This window comes from Neolamprologus multifasciatus, chromosome 1, assembly GCF_963576455.1.
Source record: "Neolamprologus multifasciatus chromosome 1, fNeoMul1.2, whole genome shotgun sequence".
Taxonomy (NCBI): domain Eukaryota; kingdom Metazoa; phylum Chordata; class Actinopteri; order Cichliformes; family Cichlidae; genus Neolamprologus; species Neolamprologus multifasciatus.
In genome coordinates, this window is record NC_140439.1 from 30,957,410 (window position 1) to 30,976,994 (window position 19,585).

Consider the following 19,585-nt stretch of genomic DNA (forward strand, 5'->3'; position numbering starts at 1 on the left):
AACCAAGCCATGAAGTCCAAGGAATTGTCTCTCTGAGAAACCTCTAAGACTTGATTGCATTGAGGGTCTGAGGAAATGTACGGAAAAATTTCTTCAACAGTGAAGGCAGTGAGCACAGTGGACTCCATCATCCATAAATGGAAGACGGTTGGAACCGTCTTCCTAGAGCTGGTCTAATGAAACAAAAGTTGAAATCTTTGACCTGAATGCCAGGCATCATTTCTGGAGGAAACCAGGCCCCAATCATCACCCACCCAATACTATTCCTACAGTGACTCATGGTAGTGGCCACGTCATGATGTGAGGATGATTTGTGGAAGGAGGAACTAGGAGACTAGTCAAGATTGAGGTAGAGATGAATGTAGCAATGTACAGAGACATCCTTCATGATAAGCTGCTCCAGAGCACTCTACACCTTGGAATAGGGCGAAGGTTCATCTTACAACAGGACAAGCACAGCCAAGATAACAAAGGAGCTTTGGGACAACTCCGTGAATGTCCTTGAGTGGCCCAGCCTGAGCCCAGACTTAAACTTGATTGAACATCTCTGGATAGATCTGAAAAATACTTATGTACATGTTATATTTTTGTAATAAATTTGCAAGAATAAGTGGTATTGTGCCTAGAATTATGAGTATTAATGGATTAAATATTAATTTAACATGAAACATGAAAATGTGGAACAAGTGAAGCACTGTAAATACTTCCATATGTATGTAAACAGACTTTAATTTCTCATGTTACTTTTAAATATCACACAATGATCATCTGCTTGTAGACATTTACACAGTAGGAATATTCTGCAAATCAGCCTGAATGTTTTGTCTGATGTAAAGAAACAATTTTAATGTATTCTATTTGTATGTGAAGATGAGTCATTCAAGTCGGAGTAGGGGAGGAAGCGGAGGTTGTTCTCGCCGAATCCTTTCACATCAATGAACGAGCCGGCATAGATTTTATGGAGCTAGGTTGTATTGACCTGTGGCTGACATCTACCTTTTAGTTTCATAACATAATCAGCTCTTGACACATGATTATAATAACCCAATGCAATTTACTGCATTCTCTGCAAACACATTGATTTTTTTTTTGAACAGCTCCCAGAACCAATTACATTAATATTGCTGCATAATTAGTTTACACATTACTAAATTACTGACAGATTAAAAGTGAAATAGCACAGTTCATACCCTGCCCACATAACTGCCAGAGAGGAAATTAATATGGATTCAAAAGGTCCTCAGAGACGTAAGCAGTAAAAAGGAAAAAAGCAACAATCTATAAGGGATGCTTATAGCCATGCTTGCATAAGGATATCCTCTCTGCACGCTTGCCAGGTGTTAGTTTCAACTGAGGCATTCAGGCCTAAGTAATTAATATGATCTTTAATGATATTTGCATATCAACATCAATAGTCCCTGATCGCACAAGAAGGGTCAGTTTAGAGCTCTGTCGGTAAGACTACTGAGACTGCCCATGATTATAGTCTTAATATCAAAGACCTATTGAAGGAAGTCTCAGATATGGTCTGCAATACTTCCATTTCTTACAGTATTCTTGGTACATACCAGCACCAGTGGTTTTTTGTGTTTGAATGTTTCGGGAGTATGGGACCAAGTCTCTCAACAGGGAATCCATCTTGACAGGCTTAAAGATACCTGCCAGTAACTGATCTTCTAGTTAGTAGTAAAGTTGGTTTGGATCAATCAGCATTTTGTAATGACCAATTATAATTATTTGTGCATGTTTTAGGTATCACAATAACTAAATGGTTGATCCAGTTACCAATTTCATGTACAAATTCTCCTTATAAAGATGGGGTCAGGTTAGAAGAAATGAATTCACATGACTGTAAATGAAAAGAAAATGCAGAAACTACATAAAACATCAACTTTGTAAATACCTTCCTTCATCTTTATTGCACCTCATTTCCAGTCTTTAGGGTGTTGGTGGCTGGCAAATGGGCTGCTTGATGGCACACTAACTTTTCAGCAGGAATGTATTGCCTTGACCTTTGATGTCCACATTGATCCAATGTACTGAGTGGCCGTTTCCTCAGAAACAAACATATATAATAGGTATTGGGTTCCAATGGTGCTCTTTCAATGTCTTAGGGATGCTTTGCAGCAATATAAATCAATTCACACTTATAGACACAATATGGGTGCATTAGTGCTGACTAGTGATTTGAGAATGGCTGAGAGGTAAAAATTCAATAGACCTTGATCAGGCACAACCAATCTATCCTCATCAGTCCTCAGTTTCTAATTGTACACAGATGCTTAAGATGGCAATCATAAAGAATTGTATTTTCAGAGATTTTCATTTTATTTTATTGCTTGGTTAATTTGTAAAAACCATAACAACAACAACAACGAAACACACACAGGAAGACTACTTATAATCAGGTGCCCTGATTATTAATATTAAATGTTTAGTTCACCATGTTTAACACCTTGTTATAAATGATGTTGTTTGTGCTCAGGTGTTTGCTGAAAATGAATTTGTTCATAAATGACTGGGTTAGGTTATGTATGCTAAAACAGAAACTGAGAACATATGGCTGAAGAAATTTGCAGTCTCATTCCATATGCGGTAAACAGCGGTTCTAAGATTTGTGCTTCCATGTTTAATGACTCTGTAAGGTCTTACCTGTACAGTTTGTGATAAATATTGGATTGCAAGACTGAAGCTTTGTTACCTAAAATACTCTGTTTTGCTTTCCTGCTTGTGTGGGAGTGTTATGTTGAACCACTGTATATTAAGATCCAGCCACCTCCTGCGTCAATGCCTCTGACAGCTTTTGTCTATTTATTGTCTCGTAAATTCTCTCTCTCAGTGTGTCACTAATACAAACATTGCTTGAACAACAGGTCAACCCAAATCTCAGCACTGATTTCATTTTGTGACTTGCTGGACACTGCACCAGGAGAAAAATGCATTTGATTAATACATTTATATAATTTTCCTTTTTCTTCTCAATAATCATCCTCTTCATTGTCCTAACATCTCTCCAGTCCATCTGTCTCATTGGTTTACATATCAATCTTTGAAGTTTAACATTTAACATGGATAACACATAAACGCATATTTTAATAATAAAGTAAAAAAAATGGCTAAATTGCACTTGTTGTTTGTCAGTTTTATTTCAGGGAAGAATAGTGCTCTGAGTCCAGGGTAACGTGGCTTTTATTAGTCAGTGCTGAGCAGAGTGGGCGCTAGATGTTACCTGTCCACTGTGCAGCCCAGCTGTTTACTCAGCTGTAGGGCCTCTGTCTCCAGTGTAAGGGCAAAAGGAGCAGGTCACTAAATATTTCATTTCCCAAGTAAAACATGCTTGCCCTTGTCAGGTGAAAAAAAGAGAGAGAGAAACATATCACAGTGATGAATGTGCAATCAGGCTGATTAACTCATTATTAGTTGTCCAAAGGATCCACTGAAGGAAATGAGGGCAAGAATGAAATAGGTTGTTTATATGTCTCGTAGTCAGAGCTATGGATGTGATGTGAGGAAGAGGCCTCCATGAACTTTTACCTCTTCTAGTTAGTGATGGGAAGTTGAATTATGTCTCTCAGTCATGGTGTTTCTTCCCTCTATTAGAGTCTTGCGTTTTCCCGTCATTTTTTTTTTTCATTTAAAGTACAAACCACTTGCAGTAATACATATGGACTCTAAATTAAAATTGGGAAAAAAATCCCTCGCCGAGGACTCATCTTTCTGTCGGCTTCTGCCATAACTTTATCCTTATCCCTTCTCTTATTTTCTTGGCTCTTTTTTTTTACCAGCAGATGGTGCTGCAATCTCTTCACACTGCATCTACACACACTGACGCTCTCCCGATCTTCAACAGACCCGCACCACACTTTTAGAAAGGCAAGGGGGTGGTGTATGGGGGGAGTCCAGCCTAGTTCCTGAGTTTAGGCAAATGTTTGTTGAAATAAGTGGAGATTTCCTGGTTTTCTTTTTGGAGGAAAAAAAAGGAAAGAAACAAAGTTTCTTTATAGGATGAGCTCAGGGTGTTTTGCCATTACCCTTACTTGTGCTTGAGCTCTTTTTTCCCCTTGTTGAGTAGGAACAGACAATGTTTTCCATTCCAGTTTCTTCTTACAGTTGCAGAGTGGGTGCCGATGGGCGCAGTGTTGTGGCTTTTACTGGTGAGCCAAATATCACAGCTAGAATGGATGGTGGAAGGCATTATGGACGTAAGTAAGAGCAGCACTAACATTTGCCTTTATACGTGGACTGAGAGGGTGGTGAGAGATTTCTTCTAAATAGGTTAATAATTAACCTTCTGAGCATCTGCCAGGCCCGTGATGTTGTTGTTGTTTTTTGGGGGGGTTTTTTTCATTGAAGAATTCGTTATGTCCATATCATAGCTGAATATATTTAAAGTATTTAATTCTTCCTTTTTTTAATCCTGTGCTTGTTTTAGTTATTTCTATGATTATTATTCAACCACAATTTTTTGTAGAACACCTGTGACTTGTCACACGGACAACATTTGCTTTTCACACCATTAGGAGAGGTGTAGACTGACCAGGAGAAGAGAGGTGTGTATACGCGAGTGTGTGTGTGTGTGTGTGCATGCGTGTGTGTGCAGTGAGTTTGGGGGCAGAGGTGGGGGACTGTAAAGTGTAAGCTATTGAAAGGAGGAATGTGAGAGAGCATTATTGCCCGCACTTCATGTGAATGGAAAAGGGGTTAAAGAAATGACAGCGTACAGTGGGTGGTAGGGCCTCAGTGCAGCCTGGGAGGAAATGGAATGAGAAAGTGCAGTCAGGCAAACCACTCATTCACCATGACAAATGGGAGAGGCCTAGGCCAAGGGGATACCTGATACCCCACGGTGGGCTCTGTGCACCTGCCTGGGCTCCATGTGCACCAAAGTGGAAATAAAGCTCAGCCACTTGTAGCAGCACACCTCCACTGTTTACAGAATTAGATAATAATACAAGTTATACTGAGAATAATATAATTTATATAAACAATTCATGCAAATCAGATATGATTTCAGTTTAAGACTGCGATTTTTATTATTTATTCTGTAAAGTTAGTTACATGTATTACTATTCATGCCGTTGTGAATAATAATAGGAATAGACAGCATGTGATGAACTAAAAATACATTTCACAATAAGCCAAAATTATCATAAAGTGTTTCATAAAGTCCATTTTTCAAATTAATTTAAAATATCTATTGCATTTGAAATGAACTGTACTAAAATTATTAACAAACAAAAAAAATTTACTCATCAAATTAGTTGTACATTTTGATAATAAGACAAAAAATGTCTGAAATACTCTTCACATCATCATCAACAATCTATTTCACAGTGGAAACGTGGTTTATTTATGCCACCGTGTTCTTCTCATGTTTCCATAGTTTCGGACTAGCTGTATTGATACAACATTGAGTACATAAAAACAATAATTATGAAGGAATATGAAGACGTCTAGTCTAGTAGTTTGTTAGGTTAATTTTTACTTCAGAATGTGCAAACTGAAGTTTTCGGTTTAGTTATAGTTACACACTTTTGAATATATTTTTTATATATTTCAGTATATGGGCCCATAAATTGTTTAAAAAAAATATCAGATTGAAATTATGAGCCGAAAAAGTCAAAAATCAACCAAATCCTCATCCAAAAGCATTAATATAGTTTCAAGGAGTTAATGAGTTTTTCAACTGGAATGTCACAAGTTGCATGTCATGAGGTTCTAAATTAGGGCATATATCAAATTTCAGAGGAATATTGAATCTTTGAGACCTGTTCAGAATTAGAGGAATACTGCTATAATCCAATTGTGTATGAGGACAGAGCAAGACACATACTTATACAGCGCAGAAGCAGTCTTCTGTTTAGAAGTGGTACAGAAAGTGTAGTCTGCCTCAGAGCTGCTGCTTTTCCTAGAGCGTCCAGGAAGGATTACTGACCATTCCCTATGCAGAGAGATGAGCTGTGGTCACTCCAACAGCAGTCAGTCTACAGCGTCAGGGTGCAATGCAGCATGCTATGAAAATACTCAATCTTGTCTCCCACTTCAGTGTTTAGATTGGGCTGTGAAATGACTGCAGGCTGACAGGAGTAGGACTCGGGGAGGAGGATAATAATTTTATTTCTTTCTCTTTTTTTCTCCAACCAAACATGAATCATTTGATAAGTTTAAAAATATCTCATCTGCCAAAAAAAGAGAAAACATTATAAAATTTTTCTTTAAACATTTGGGGCAAAGACTGAACAACTGTTTTCTATTTCAAACTACACTTATCACACACAAACCGTTGCAAATGAACAGTGAAGAACAGCAGAATATTGTCATGCGTTTTCACTTGTTTTAGTTAATGCGATCACTGGCTAAGCTATGTAAATTGTAAGTGAGCTTAACCATTAACGTACTGTAAAGCATCAGTTTTGTTACTATGGTTACTTGTAGGCAAATAACAGGCTAAAATCTAATGACCACAGATGATGTGGCCCAATGACTGAACTGTTTTCTACTGTATTTTTAACTGAAAGTAACTAAAGTTCTTTTTCAACAATCGCCATAATTGAAATGTTATAACAATATATAAAAACAGTAATAACTTAATGAGTTAATGCAGCTCTTGATAGTAACCTTCTCAGTGTGTTTTGGAAATTGTTTGGTCAGCTTCTTGGTCAGTGTTTTAATATGAGTACATTAAGTTATGTCTGTCAGTATTTCCAACAGCCGCAGCACAGAACAGGAAGAGCACAATTCATCAGCTTCAGTAAATATACCTTCCTCGTGTAAGAGGTAGAAGAAAAACATGGTTGTGATTATTTATTTTTCATTTCAGCTTCCTTCCCTTTAACATCAAGGTGCTACCTCAGAATGCTGCGGTGTTTTTTGTTTTAAAAATGAGGCTGTGTGTATTTTTTCTTTATAATTTCAATATATTTTTAAGCGTCTTTGCTAACTTTAAAACTTTTCTGTGTCCCGGGATTGTTACGACTCTTCCAGCACACTGACTCATCAGTAAATAGTGTTCTACCAGATTTAAGCTTTCTCATCTGTGTGTTAGAGCTCCTTGTGTATCCGTGACTTTCCTTAGATCACTGTCCTCCACAGCCAGACATTCATATGATGTTGGTTTTAGAATACTCTTACAGTGGTTTTCAACGTGTTTGCGATTTTAAAAAATATATACTTTGTTTTCTTTTGGTTATGCATAGCCTCGCAATTTTAGTAATATTTTGTATTTATATGCATTTACCATAAAGCTAGCAGTGAGCATGTTTTTTATTCCTGTGCAAAGCATCTGGGTTAATCTCATATTAGTCAAGAAGGATCATTCTCACAAACAGTCTTAGACTTGTTTCACAGAACTATGCTCTAAATTAAATGCACGGCGTCAGTGGATTAGTGTGTATCGCTTTAGAAATCCAGTAATAAGAAGAAGCTAAAAATTAATTGCTGTTTTGTTTTCTTTCTTTTTGAAAAAATATTAACATGCTTGAAAAAAGCACTGCAAAGCGCGCTGAATTCCTAGATTTCACACCTTGTACGATTGCATGCAGAACATTTGATTGATGACTATGGCAGCTTTTACAATTTATCGTCATACAGTTTGTGTGTTATTTAATTTTTAATTTCAAATTTTCACCGGAGAGTTTATGCTATTAAACTTAACATTTCGATTTTACAACCCTCACTTTGTGAGGGTTGTAAAACTTGGCAAACTTGGCAAGACGAGCCATGCCAAGTTTGCCATGGCTCGTCTTGTCTCCTGCTATTTACTTTCTATATATAGAGTGCTGATGTTATTCGGTGTGTCCTGTGGTTCGTATTATTCAGCTAGACATTCCTCCCCCGATCACATACGGCGCATCTTGTAGTTCCACTGTTTTACTTTCATACAGACATGTATTTATTTGAGGAGGAGCAGCGGGTAGCAGGGACATCTGTTGCATTAATGTCCAACAGAATAAACAATATGTTTTGAATTACTGTAAGAATTGACCTTAGAATAAGCCTTATCTTATGTATAAATCATAGTAAGTTCAATATGCTTTGTAAGTAGATTAGTTCATCTGGTCCCCCTCCTTCTTCCCCATAGACAGAGTGTCTCAGCAATGAGGGCCTAGAGATGTAATCCAGATTCATAATCCAATGATTCTTACAAGCTGTTTTGTGTTGTTAAATACTGGGTATTTGTGTTGATTTAATATCATTCTAATCTTCTTTAAACTGCCAGTTGCTGTCTGGTTCATCGCCATCTTGTTTATTGCTTGCTCTCTAGACTTGACTGTAGGCTGGAAAGTCAAATCGGATGAGGCCAGTGGACTTCGGGGATGGTGCTGAATAACCGATGTGTTCGCTGATGAGGATTTTGACCATTTTCAAAAATAAAAACATTTTCAAATAATATTTATTTTTGTTTCTTTCAGAAAGTCTTGTGTGAACACCTTCTATATATATTTAGTGACAGTAATTTCTCCAGCCTGAAAGATTTCCTCTTGTTTCTTTCAAACCCTAATCTTTTTAAAAGAGCAGCAACTTCATTTTCATTTCCCCGTCACAACACTGTATTTAATAATTAGAATTCCTTAGAAAAGCTTAATTAAATAAAAAATATAAATATGTATGGGAAAAATACTTTCTAAAATCTGACATTCACATTATTTTAATTTAACTGGATAATGTAAAAAATATATAAATTATTATTATCATTTTCTTACATAATGTAAAAAAATTTAAAGCATGAAGGTTAACAGTGTGTGTTTTGTTTTTGTGGCATTAAACATAATGTGAATATAAAACTTATTACACGGTATAACGTAGCTTGTTGACTTCAGTCCAACAGGTGGTTCGGAGAATTTCAAATAATAGGTGCTTACTGTCAGCAGCCTTTTGAAGTAATCGAGTTCTTATAACGCTTAGTCTGATTATAGTCCATGATATTGTTATTTAGTTTTATTGTACATGTAAGTGGATTCTACTCCCACAAGGTTTTCTCAGCGCTCTGACTTGCATGTCCAATATTATTAGTTGCTATGAGTTCAGCCTGCGCAAATCTGTTAATGCATAAGACCATAAGAGCTTCTTATGTTCCAAGCCAGGTCAGAGTGAAGACACATCAGATTAATATTTGATCATGCAGAAGGGCCCTTAATCAGATTTGCTTATTCCCTTAGCTGAGTGCTCTGCAGCAATTATCATAATTGTTGCGCTAAACATGCTTGTCTTTACGGCTAGCGGTTGGACGTGAGTGTATGCTGTGAGAGGGGGATTCCAGTACCAAACCCAATTAGTGCAGGATGGATGGATGGGCATGCCGAGGGAGATGGAGGATATAGAGAAGAGGAAGGGGAGGGCCATGGGCAGGGATGCTGGTCCAACTCACAGTGACATAGCCCAGGGCAGCACAGTTAACTCCAGCCACCTGGAGCTCTTCAGGACAGGCTCTCCCCATGCTGTAATCTGCCCTCAGCCATGCCACCAGCGCCTGCTGATACGAGGGAAATTAGAGATGCACCAGGAAAATGGCAATTTCAGTCTACAAGTGTCTATTCAGTTGCAAAACTCAACGATTTTCTGTGCCGATAGAGTTCTCAAACTTCATAGTATTTTCTTTTTCCACAAACAGAAGTCATATTAATATTAATGCTGAAAGTGTGTATAATAAACCAGGGGACTATAGGCTTTAGTTTGCATTTGAGGAAATACCAGTACCTGTCTGCTTATTAGGACCCAAGAGGCTCATTCAGTTATCCGTATATGTTTATGCTGAATTACTGAAAATGTATACAGAAACATATGTGATAGGAAGATGTAGATATACAGTAACATTCATAGATATTGCTCTTTTATTTGGATTATCTATCAAAATACATTAAGAATAATGTGACCAGATTTCCAGTAACTTTTCTGAGATATGTGGTTTATGCAACACTGATGGAAGCAACTACATTGATATTCATGTAAATATATGAATATATATTTACATGAATATATATATATATGAATGATTTCTTTGTAATTTAAGTAAAAACAATAAATTAAAGAGTAAAAAAACAAAAACAATTTTCATGACTATGTTAACCAGACAACATATTTTTGAATAATAAGTATATGGAACCTACTACCTGAAGCTGAATGAAAAGTGGTTTGTAAAGGAATTGATGCAACTTTGTTAAATGTTTTACAACATGTAGTTTTATAAAACTCCCTGCATTTATTTTTGCTTCAAAATGAATACCTCATAAAATGATCACAACAACTTTCAAAGTATTTACAGAATATATTCTTTGGTGGTATTTCTGAGGTTTTGCTGAATGTGTAAAGATAATAACCTTTTCGATGGAAGACGTTTGTGACTCAAATCCTGTTCTCGTTTTAAGCAAAACCAATAAAAAAATACCAAAGCAGAACTCTGCTCTGTGTCATTTTGATTGCTGTTTCCTGAATATTCTGTCAACCAACCGAATTGTCATAAATGTGTCTGTTAAATGAATGAGCCCGTGGACCAGTTCTGTCTGTATGAAAGTCATCTATCCTGCTGGAGGCATGGCACTGCACAAAGAAACACTAGGAGAGATGGTCCCCCATTAATCTATGTTGACTGGGTGGAAATTGCATCTTTGTAATGAGTATTAGGTGTGCATCTACATGAATTAAAGCTGAATGAGCCCCTGATTGATCACCTCGTCCCAAATGACGCTGCTTCCATGATCATTATTGTTTAAAAGTGACTAAATCATATCGGGATGATTAAAAGTCTCTGCTCAGAGGGGAGGGGAGATAAAGTAAAGGCACAATGTCTGAGAAATTGCGCTTTCATCCCCGAATTCTGTTTATATAGTTGTGGTTATTTCTGCTAAAGTTCTGGTTGTATTGTCAGAAAGGAGCATGCAACTGAAATAAAGTCAAAGGATTTAAAAAGTAGAGGAAGGAAATTTGACAGACATTGTTTTTGTGGGATTTCAGGACACTACACTACTGATATTTAAACAGTTGTAGCTCAAACTGTCATAAGAGAGGGCCTTGATAAATGTCAGTGGGAATTATTTATTATGACATGACTATTTATATTAAGTCAGACAATCCACACCAGCTGCAGTTTAGTACCTCGATCACTCCGGATAACAATGATAATAATACAGTACAGACTTGAGTGGACCATAAGAAAGGAGTGACCCACATCTGCAAGAAGTGTTCATGTAACAACCTTCTTCTCATTTCAGATGTCACACATTTAGCTTTAATGGGATGATATTATTTTTTTCTGCAACCTGACCACATAAAAGATCTGCGAAGGTAAAAAGAGTGCAACGGCAATGTTTGAAGTCGGGGCCAAAAAGTCCAGGTGTTTTTACAGGCATTGTGGCATTTATGTGATCTAAACTATATGTCTGGAGTCGCCTACACAAAAGTGCTAGACATCCCTGCCAGGTATTCACTTACTTCATAAAGAACATTCAACTGTGGGCAGCTGATTTGCTGGAGTTTGGGTCTCAGCCATAAAATCTTGACTGTTTGGACTCCCACTTGACTCTGGCATTTTGTAGAAAAAAGGGCCCCACACATTCAGCAACGGGAGAGACCACACTGAGAATTGAAATGTTCACACGCATTCTGCACTTTTACATTTTGTAATTTTTACATTTGATACATTTACAGGGAGCCTGTTATTGTCGTAAGTATAATGAAACTCGGATTTTTGTTTGGCACATGGGTGAAAATAACAGCTTTTTTGGAAAAAGCCTCCTTAAGATAAAAAAGCAGACCTTGTCACCTTCTATCGTGACATATTTACTGTACCTGGACACACTAATGTTCCTCTGTAATGTCTTTCTGGTAATTATGCTGCCAAGCACCCTGTTGGGGTAATTATACTAAAAACACCCTCATTAGCAGCATCAAGATGTAAACCCCCAGAAGCCTCACTATCTTTCCCCTTGTGCACCCTTGGAAGGCAAGTTATTGGTCCAACTCCACTTCATTCTTAACTTTCTGCTTGTTGCAGTACATAGCAGGATCATATCGCTGCTTTTCACCCTGGTTGCACTGCTTATGTTGTATTGAAACTGCACCATGGCCATGAATCGTGTTTCTTCACTAGCTGCAAGTAATACTGTCCTATGGTGTTCATTAAACTGGTCTAAAAAGCATGGACAGCCTGATTTTCTCACAAGGTTGTTGTGGCTGTGTAGCAATTGGTTTAAATGAAGAATGCTTCCAAAGCTTACACACAAGCACGTCAGAGCTGTTTTCAATAATGTGACTTAATTAAAACTTAATTGCTCGAAGTTCTGTAGAGCAGTGCGCCGTAAATATCAGTACCAACAGGGTTTCGCTTTGCCCAAAAAGGCTTTGCTGAAATTTGTACAGAGAAATTGCTTAAATGGCAAACCATTTGGGGGTTGGACATAAAGAACGGTAACTGAAAATATAGTGGTAGGTTTTCCTGTGCTCATACAAAATGGACATACTACTTACCATAACAAACCAACAAAGAAATTATAAGTCTCGCGCTGTGCATTGTCTGGCAATTTGCTCTTTTTAAATTATTCAGAGGCAGGGCTTTTTTATGTCAGCAACTGTGTGTTTTCCAGTGACAAAGCTAGCCTCGCCTAACAGTTTCACTGCGTCTGCCGTTTTATGACTGACATAGCAATAAGCAGATTGTCCAGATATTTATGCCATCTGCAGGCAGGAGAGATAATTAAAGTATATAAATTAATCAACTGCAATTAATTAGAGGCTTTATGTTCACAGCAGTACATCTTTGCATGTATAATTTATATTTATTGATTTGTTTGGTTTCATTAGCCTATAAGATAACAGTGCAAATGCATTAGAGGGGAAAATGCACAATTAGCATGCGGTAAGGGCTGCCGGTAATTGATAGATCAGCGAGCACTGCCTGCAGATATAAAGCTGTGTAAACTGTCATAAGCAGTTACAATCGATGACTGATATTTCGCGCCATATCTCGCGCTTGATTAATGATGTTTTTGAAAGCGGCCCCCCCACTTAATGGGACCCTGATAGGCATGCAGAATTTACTGTTTAATCAGGGGAAAGAATTTATTGCGGTCCAGATCCTGTGTCGTTGCTGGTGGAAATGTATGATTGGTCTCTGTAAGTGCTATGCTGATGTTATTTGGTCCCGTCAGCAGCCAATATGGCTGGGCATTAAGAGCTTTGTGCTTCCCAGTTGATTTTTCATTGACTGTGCTGCCATCGTTCATCACTGGCTGGTTTCCCTTCTGCAGGGCTGGGAGGAGAGCAAGTTGGGAAGTCAATAGCGAGTAACGTATTCACAGCATTCCAGCATTTCCGACAGTGCTAACGGTGTGTAAACTGCACTCGAAACGAAAGACACTTGCTTAGTTCCCTGATAATGACGCTGTAATCATCTTGAGTTGCAGAGCAGAAAGTTTTGGCATTTTGTGTGACTGCATTTTTCTGTTGTATATATCCTGCTGAAGTGCACATCCAGGTATGTATTCTATTGGGAGTGGGATTGTGGAGGTTGAGTGTGAACAGAGACATCATAGGTGTAATCCCATGTCTTTAGCATTCATGAAACAATAATACTGTAAAGGAAACGCAAGTCATCAGAGTCGGTAGCTCCTCCTTCGTGCGGAAGACATTTTGAAGATGTTGTCATTACATGTTGCGTCGATGATAATTCATGTGGCTCTTGCAATATAATTACTGCGAATAGGATGTGGGGTTTATGGGCACCACATGTTGCTGTCTGGGAACAGCTTCTGTGTAGTTTTGATTATGTTGAGGTGGAACGCTTTCTCTGTCTTGCTTTCTGTTAGGTCAAATCAAATACCAACAATATTTTGGGCAAGGCCTTCATATGTGTATAACTGATTAAAGACTGTAGGTATATATAGTATAGTGTATGCAATATTTTCGACAGTGTCTTTCACGAGCTGTGTCCTACACCTGGGTTCCAGACGTACATTCATTTTTGCCCCGTGTCTCAGACAATTTCCTTCCCTTATGTCACTGTAAATACTCACAGAGACACCGCCCCCTGTTTAAGGTTGCAGATATGTGCAGTAGAAGGGGGAGAAGCGATTTGCCTTCTGGTGATGTGCTCCAAATTAGGATCTTACTTTACACCTGCTGGTATCTTCTCTCATTTCCCAGCCTTAGGGCAGCTCCTGAGATTTGTTTAAGATTATTCTTTGGAAAATTCACCAAAGAGCTCACTCTATGTACCTTTCATTATAGTTGCCGCTTGCTTATATGAATGTATGCTCTCTTGCCCTCTATGGCAAAAGAATCATGGGAAACTCTAAATAATGCAAAAAGGTCTGTTGTCTGAAAAGAAACAGTAAGAGAAACCTTTTGACCTTTCTCACCTCCTTCATCCTGGACCCACAACTGAGTTAACAGCTGGAGATGGTTGAGGCCTGCTTTCTTCTCTCATGTTGCTGTAGGAGAAGGTAGAGAGGTAGGCCGCTTCATAGCAGAGCCATATTGACACGGCCAGATCGTTGTGGCCTTAAACCCACAACAGGCTATCTGATATCCTTCTAAGAGATCCCCAGAGGGTGAAAGCTTCCATTTTTCTCAACTTGTGTATAAGTAAACTGCAGGACCTGGCTGGGAGGTCAAATCAATCTCTGCTATTTATTACACAGAAATGTGACACTCCATCTTAAATACTCCCATCCAAAGTGATTTAGCCTCGTGTCTGCATTGTGTCTGCAGCGTGTGTGCTAGTGTGTGTACGTGCGCATGCCAGTGAGACGGAGAGAACTGAATTTTACGACCATTGTGCCAAATTGTCTTTTTTCTCAGACTCGTCTCTTGTAAACAAAGATGGGTTAATATGCTCTTTGAAGACAGTTTTATGTAAAGCTTTTAGCCCTGGTGTATGTATCATATTTACTGTAAGTACACTTCAAACAAAGAGGCAGGCTAATGCAAGGAGAATGAGTGAAGATTGTAGTCATGCACAGGTCAACGCTTGAACGCGGCGCCTAAATATGATCAGTATCGCATGCTCGTTCAGCACACTTTGATGCTTGTTCAGGTTATGTCTGTATTAAACTGTTCAAACAGTGCAGGAAAATAGGACAGTGACACAGTCATTAGCCCCTAAAGGGGGATGCAATCCTATTTCTGTGGGAAGCGGAGCTCTGTTTACTGCGTGACAATGTGATATTGTGTGGCTCATGCTGTCTTAATTGGAAACAGTCTCACCCCACAAAAGGTGCATAAGACCCCTGATTTTGTGAGGCAATCTCATCCCTCCCCTTTCCCACCCCCATATCCCCCTCCCACCTCCTCCTTCCCTCTGAAGAGCAGCACAACCCCCTGAAGCATTTCCTTAATCCTCCGGAAGATCATGCTCTCCCACTAAATATGGTACCTGTGGACAAACAATGGATTTTTCCATAATAATAAGTTGAAGATTTCATTATGAGTGGCTAATGGATGGACAGGTCTGGGTCTGAGCAGATACACAGAGAAGCATCCGTTTGATCAGCAGCATAGGGTTAATCCATGGTAAGAAATAAGGGAGGTTTAGAGGGGGGTGGAGGGTACTATTGAGCTGGGCTGAATTTACAGCCGAGAGGGCTCAGTAAAAGGATGATTTTTAGAGCCTCTCGCTGCGTATTGAAGGGGAGACTGTCTGACAAGTCATCAATGCGCCCCGGCGCTGTACTAAACTAATGAAAGCTGCATTTGATCTTCTTCGAAGAGGTTCAATACCTCTCCTGCTATTATTTAAGTCCTCAGCTTCACCCAAACCTGTTTTCAGATCTACAGAAATCATTAAATTGCACAGTGAAGTAAACTGTGTTTGTAAGTATTGGATGAGGAGGAAATATCTAAACTGCTTATAATGTATCCCTGTTGATTGCATCCACTAGACACTTCCTGACTTGTTTAATGCCTGTCTAAGTCTTTTTGCTCTGCTGTCTTCAGCTAAAATTAGCAACTGTTTACATCTTAAATTACTTTTATTGAATTTACAAATCTTATACATCACACGGGCAACTTTTTTTTTCATGCATTTAAACTTTACTGTTTTTGTAAGTGCTTTGTTTGGTCATCTTGTGTGGTCTGATCACTTTATTTTTTTCTGTTGTACTTACTGGACTTGAATGCGAACCAGTCCATAGGACAGCATGTGATGCATATTATATGCATCAAAATCAAATTGTTGCCATCAAATTATAGCTATGACAGTGAGGTGTGGTGCCAGCCATATTCTTTTCTCATTGAACTAAAATAAAAAATAAATACTGCTTGTTGAATTTGAATTCATGTTCAAAAGTTAAGGGCCACCCCGACTGCACTTGAGAGGCATGCACGGTGAAAGATTTGGTCTGAGTCTGTGCCAAGGAACAGGGCATGCGTCATCTGCTAACATCAATGATGGGGCTGCACCGCAAGCAAAACAGCCCATCCTCGCACTTGAACTGCAGTGATTCAAGGTTATGTTAACTGAAACATGTTGAAGTAATAATATAAACACTGTGATAAACCAGCAGTTGGAAGATTTCAGTAATAAATCTGGCCAGAGGGGGCCTTACTGAAATTTGTGATGACATCAAGTGGTTGTTAGTGTAAAAGTCTCCCATTATGCATCTGTTCTGCATCTATTCAGCGTTCATCCTGCAGCAGCATTAAAGGTTTTATTTTTACTGAGTGTTGCAAATAAATAAATAAATAAATAGCTCATTAATACAGCAAATAGGTTATTAAATAGTTATAAATTTTAAGCCAGACTTAAAGGTCTTCAATTTTCCAAAACTCAAGTATTGTTAAAAAAATTAATAATAAATAAATAAATAACATGAAAAAAGTGTAATTTTTTTAATTAACCCAAAACAATATCAAAGCATCATTAATGTAATTTCAGCCTTTGCTGCATTCTGAAATCGCAGATTTACTTTTGCAGTCGCTGACAAAATATAAGATAGTAATTTATTTTTTTATTTACTCACTTTGTGAGCTTTTTTAAATTTTATATTCTTTTGATAGGATAATTTAAAAGCACAAGTAATCTGAAGCTGTGGATAGCCTATGAGTTTAAGTGTCACCCCCTAATTTTCCCTAACAGTTGTGTTGTGTTTGATAGGTTGAAACAGAAGCCAAGCGTGTCATGAGAGAGAAAGAAAAAGGTAGTTCAAGAGACTGATGAATGATGAATAGTTGAGCCAGTTAGAGAAGACTGTGAGAACGAGGAAAGTACAGCTGAATTCTCACCAGGCAGAGCGAGAGGGAGCGAGAGAGAGGGCGTTAGAAGAATAAAGAGCAGAGAGAGATGCATGGCAGAAGAGAGAGCTGCTGGGGATAGGCCTGCTAATCCTCACGTATATATTCTCCTAATTAATCCTGATTACCACTTTTTAATCTGCCTGCTCAGGCTGCCCCAGAATAAAGTGACACTTCCTAATGAATTAAATCTCCAATTTACAATTGGTGCACTATTCCCTCCGTTGGTTTTTTCAGCCTCCCGTATTGGTCCCGTGTGGGAGCCTCCAGTCTGTCAGTGGCGTGTGGTCTCACTCCACACTAGTTAACTGCTAAATGCTTGGGTCACACCTGCGCCCTTTTATGGGGTCTGGCAAATCAGTGGGGTTACTGTTGTGAAGGGAATGATCAGTCCAGCCGCCCCTGCTGTTAAATACATGCAAGACGCAGACCTTTATATTTAAGAGTGGCTGTTTTATTTGCACATGGTTATTAGGATAGAAGTATTTTTACCTTGTACTCATCTAAAACTTTATTTTCCACCAAATCTCCTGATCACTTCTGATATCATAACATCTCCACAGTGTAGTGATTTGCACATTCGCCTAACAAGTGCAAGATTCCGTGTTTGATCCCAGGATCGGAAAACTGGTATAAAAGTCTGCCAAATAAATTATGTAGAGCTGCCCACGGTGTGACTTCTTGTGAATCAGGAAGCAGCTGAAAGTGGCTCCTAACATATAATAGGCTCACACCAGTAGGACTGTTCATATGTTCTGGGGGTGTATACAAAATGCACCAAGCAAACATAATATGTATGAGAGATTACGGATACATTGGAAATTGGTGTAAAATGGGAAACCAGAGAACTTCTGGTGTCCATTAGAGACCACTCATTGGTTGGAGTACACCCATCATTGAGCTCAACCTTCATTTTCATTCCAACTGCACAGCTATGACGTTTCCGTGTCTTGTACAGCTGTGACTGTGTTGCATTGACAAAATTAAAACCAACTTTATAGAAATACACCACTCTTTTTTACACACACATAAGTAAACGAAACAGCAACCTTGCTGTTGCTGCTGGCAAAGAGTCGAGGTTGATCACTCAAACTTGATACCAGTCTAGTGTTTAATACAATGAAATGTGTTTTTAGGTGGAGAAAAGGTAAACAGATAGATTGCTGACCTTGCCTTTTACTTCCGGGTCAGCAGCACCTGGTGGTCAAGCAGTTTGAGAGCACCACCATAATGAAGTCTGTCCCCCTGCGGTCGGGCCCTCTGCCTCCCTCATTTAAAGGGTCCATCCCTGGGAGATGGGATCCTGTGAAGCAGTGATTGTTTCCACGATTAGGTGGGCAGAGTGGTGGAGCCGTGCTGGTGGATCCCGCCCATGGATTCACTCCCTCCACACTGCCGAGGCTGAAAAACAATAGCCAGCTGTCGCCCGCTGGCTGATGTGCTTTTGATCAGCCAAATGAAGGCTGCTGGCATTTCTTATGGAGTGGAGATTGCTTATCGATCTATATCAAAATATTCATGCTAATCCGGGGCAGCGGAGACTATTTTCAAGCCGGGTTAGCAATCAGAGCTGCCGTGCTGTCTGGAGCAATTCGCTGAGCTGGGAAGTCTAATCAGCTCAGGGTCCTGCAGTCAAATGCACTTTGCCGTTTAAATTTGGACCCCTGACATTGATGGAGGAGTCCAGAGAAAGGTGTTGACAAACCAAATTGTTTGTTCCAGCACTATTTTGCTAGAGATCAAGTCCAGAGTAATGTGCAGTGAATTTGTTCATTACTAGCTGGGCTTGGAGAGAAGAGGGCTGAGGTTTCACTCTCTTTCCAGTAGAGAAGGACTAGTGTTTCATGGTTGGAGGGTTAGGGGGGAGTTTGATGGTGATGGTGAGTGTATACATGCATTTTTGTTGTGTTTGAATGACAGCCACGATACATGATATGCATGTGTTGTTTTTGGTGAATGGTTTGGGAGCGTTAAGAAGGTTGAAAGCTTTTAGAAAAAAGTCATGTGGTTTTATTTGGAATTCCTGGACCACTGCGGCCTGTCACATTTTTGCCATTTCCACAGATATGTATTGTAGGTGCACATAAATGTCATGAAAAGGATAAAAGAAATGAAAAGCTGAATTGAAATGGACTCCAGAAATATGATTTGTGCTGTAGAAGCAATACAAAATGTATTTAATTGTTGTATGACCAAATCCAATTCATTACTTACATGTAAAAATAAAAACATTAACGCGTAAATCCTGTTGAGGGTGTGCGTGTAGCTTCCTTGATCACAGATTATGTTTTCTTACTTCCTCTGGCAAAAGCCCCTCCTCTGTCCAGTGACGCAGAGCATTCTAAATCTGTCCCAGTACGTT

The 19,585-nt window shown here is 38.9% G+C and overlaps 2 long non-coding RNA genes across 3 annotated transcripts in view; both read left to right on the forward strand.

Moving 5' to 3' along the window:
* LOC146526050 (uncharacterized) overlaps positions 1-19,585 on the forward strand; it is a 74,354-nt gene that overhangs the window by 30,269 nt on the left and 24,500 nt on the right. The window lies entirely within an intron of this gene.
* On the forward strand, positions 3,055-8,391 carry LOC146526051 (uncharacterized). Its single transcript, XR_014871985.1, has 2 exons — positions 3,055-4,202; positions 4,472-8,391. It is a non-coding gene; the product is annotated as an uncharacterized LOC146526051 (long non-coding RNA).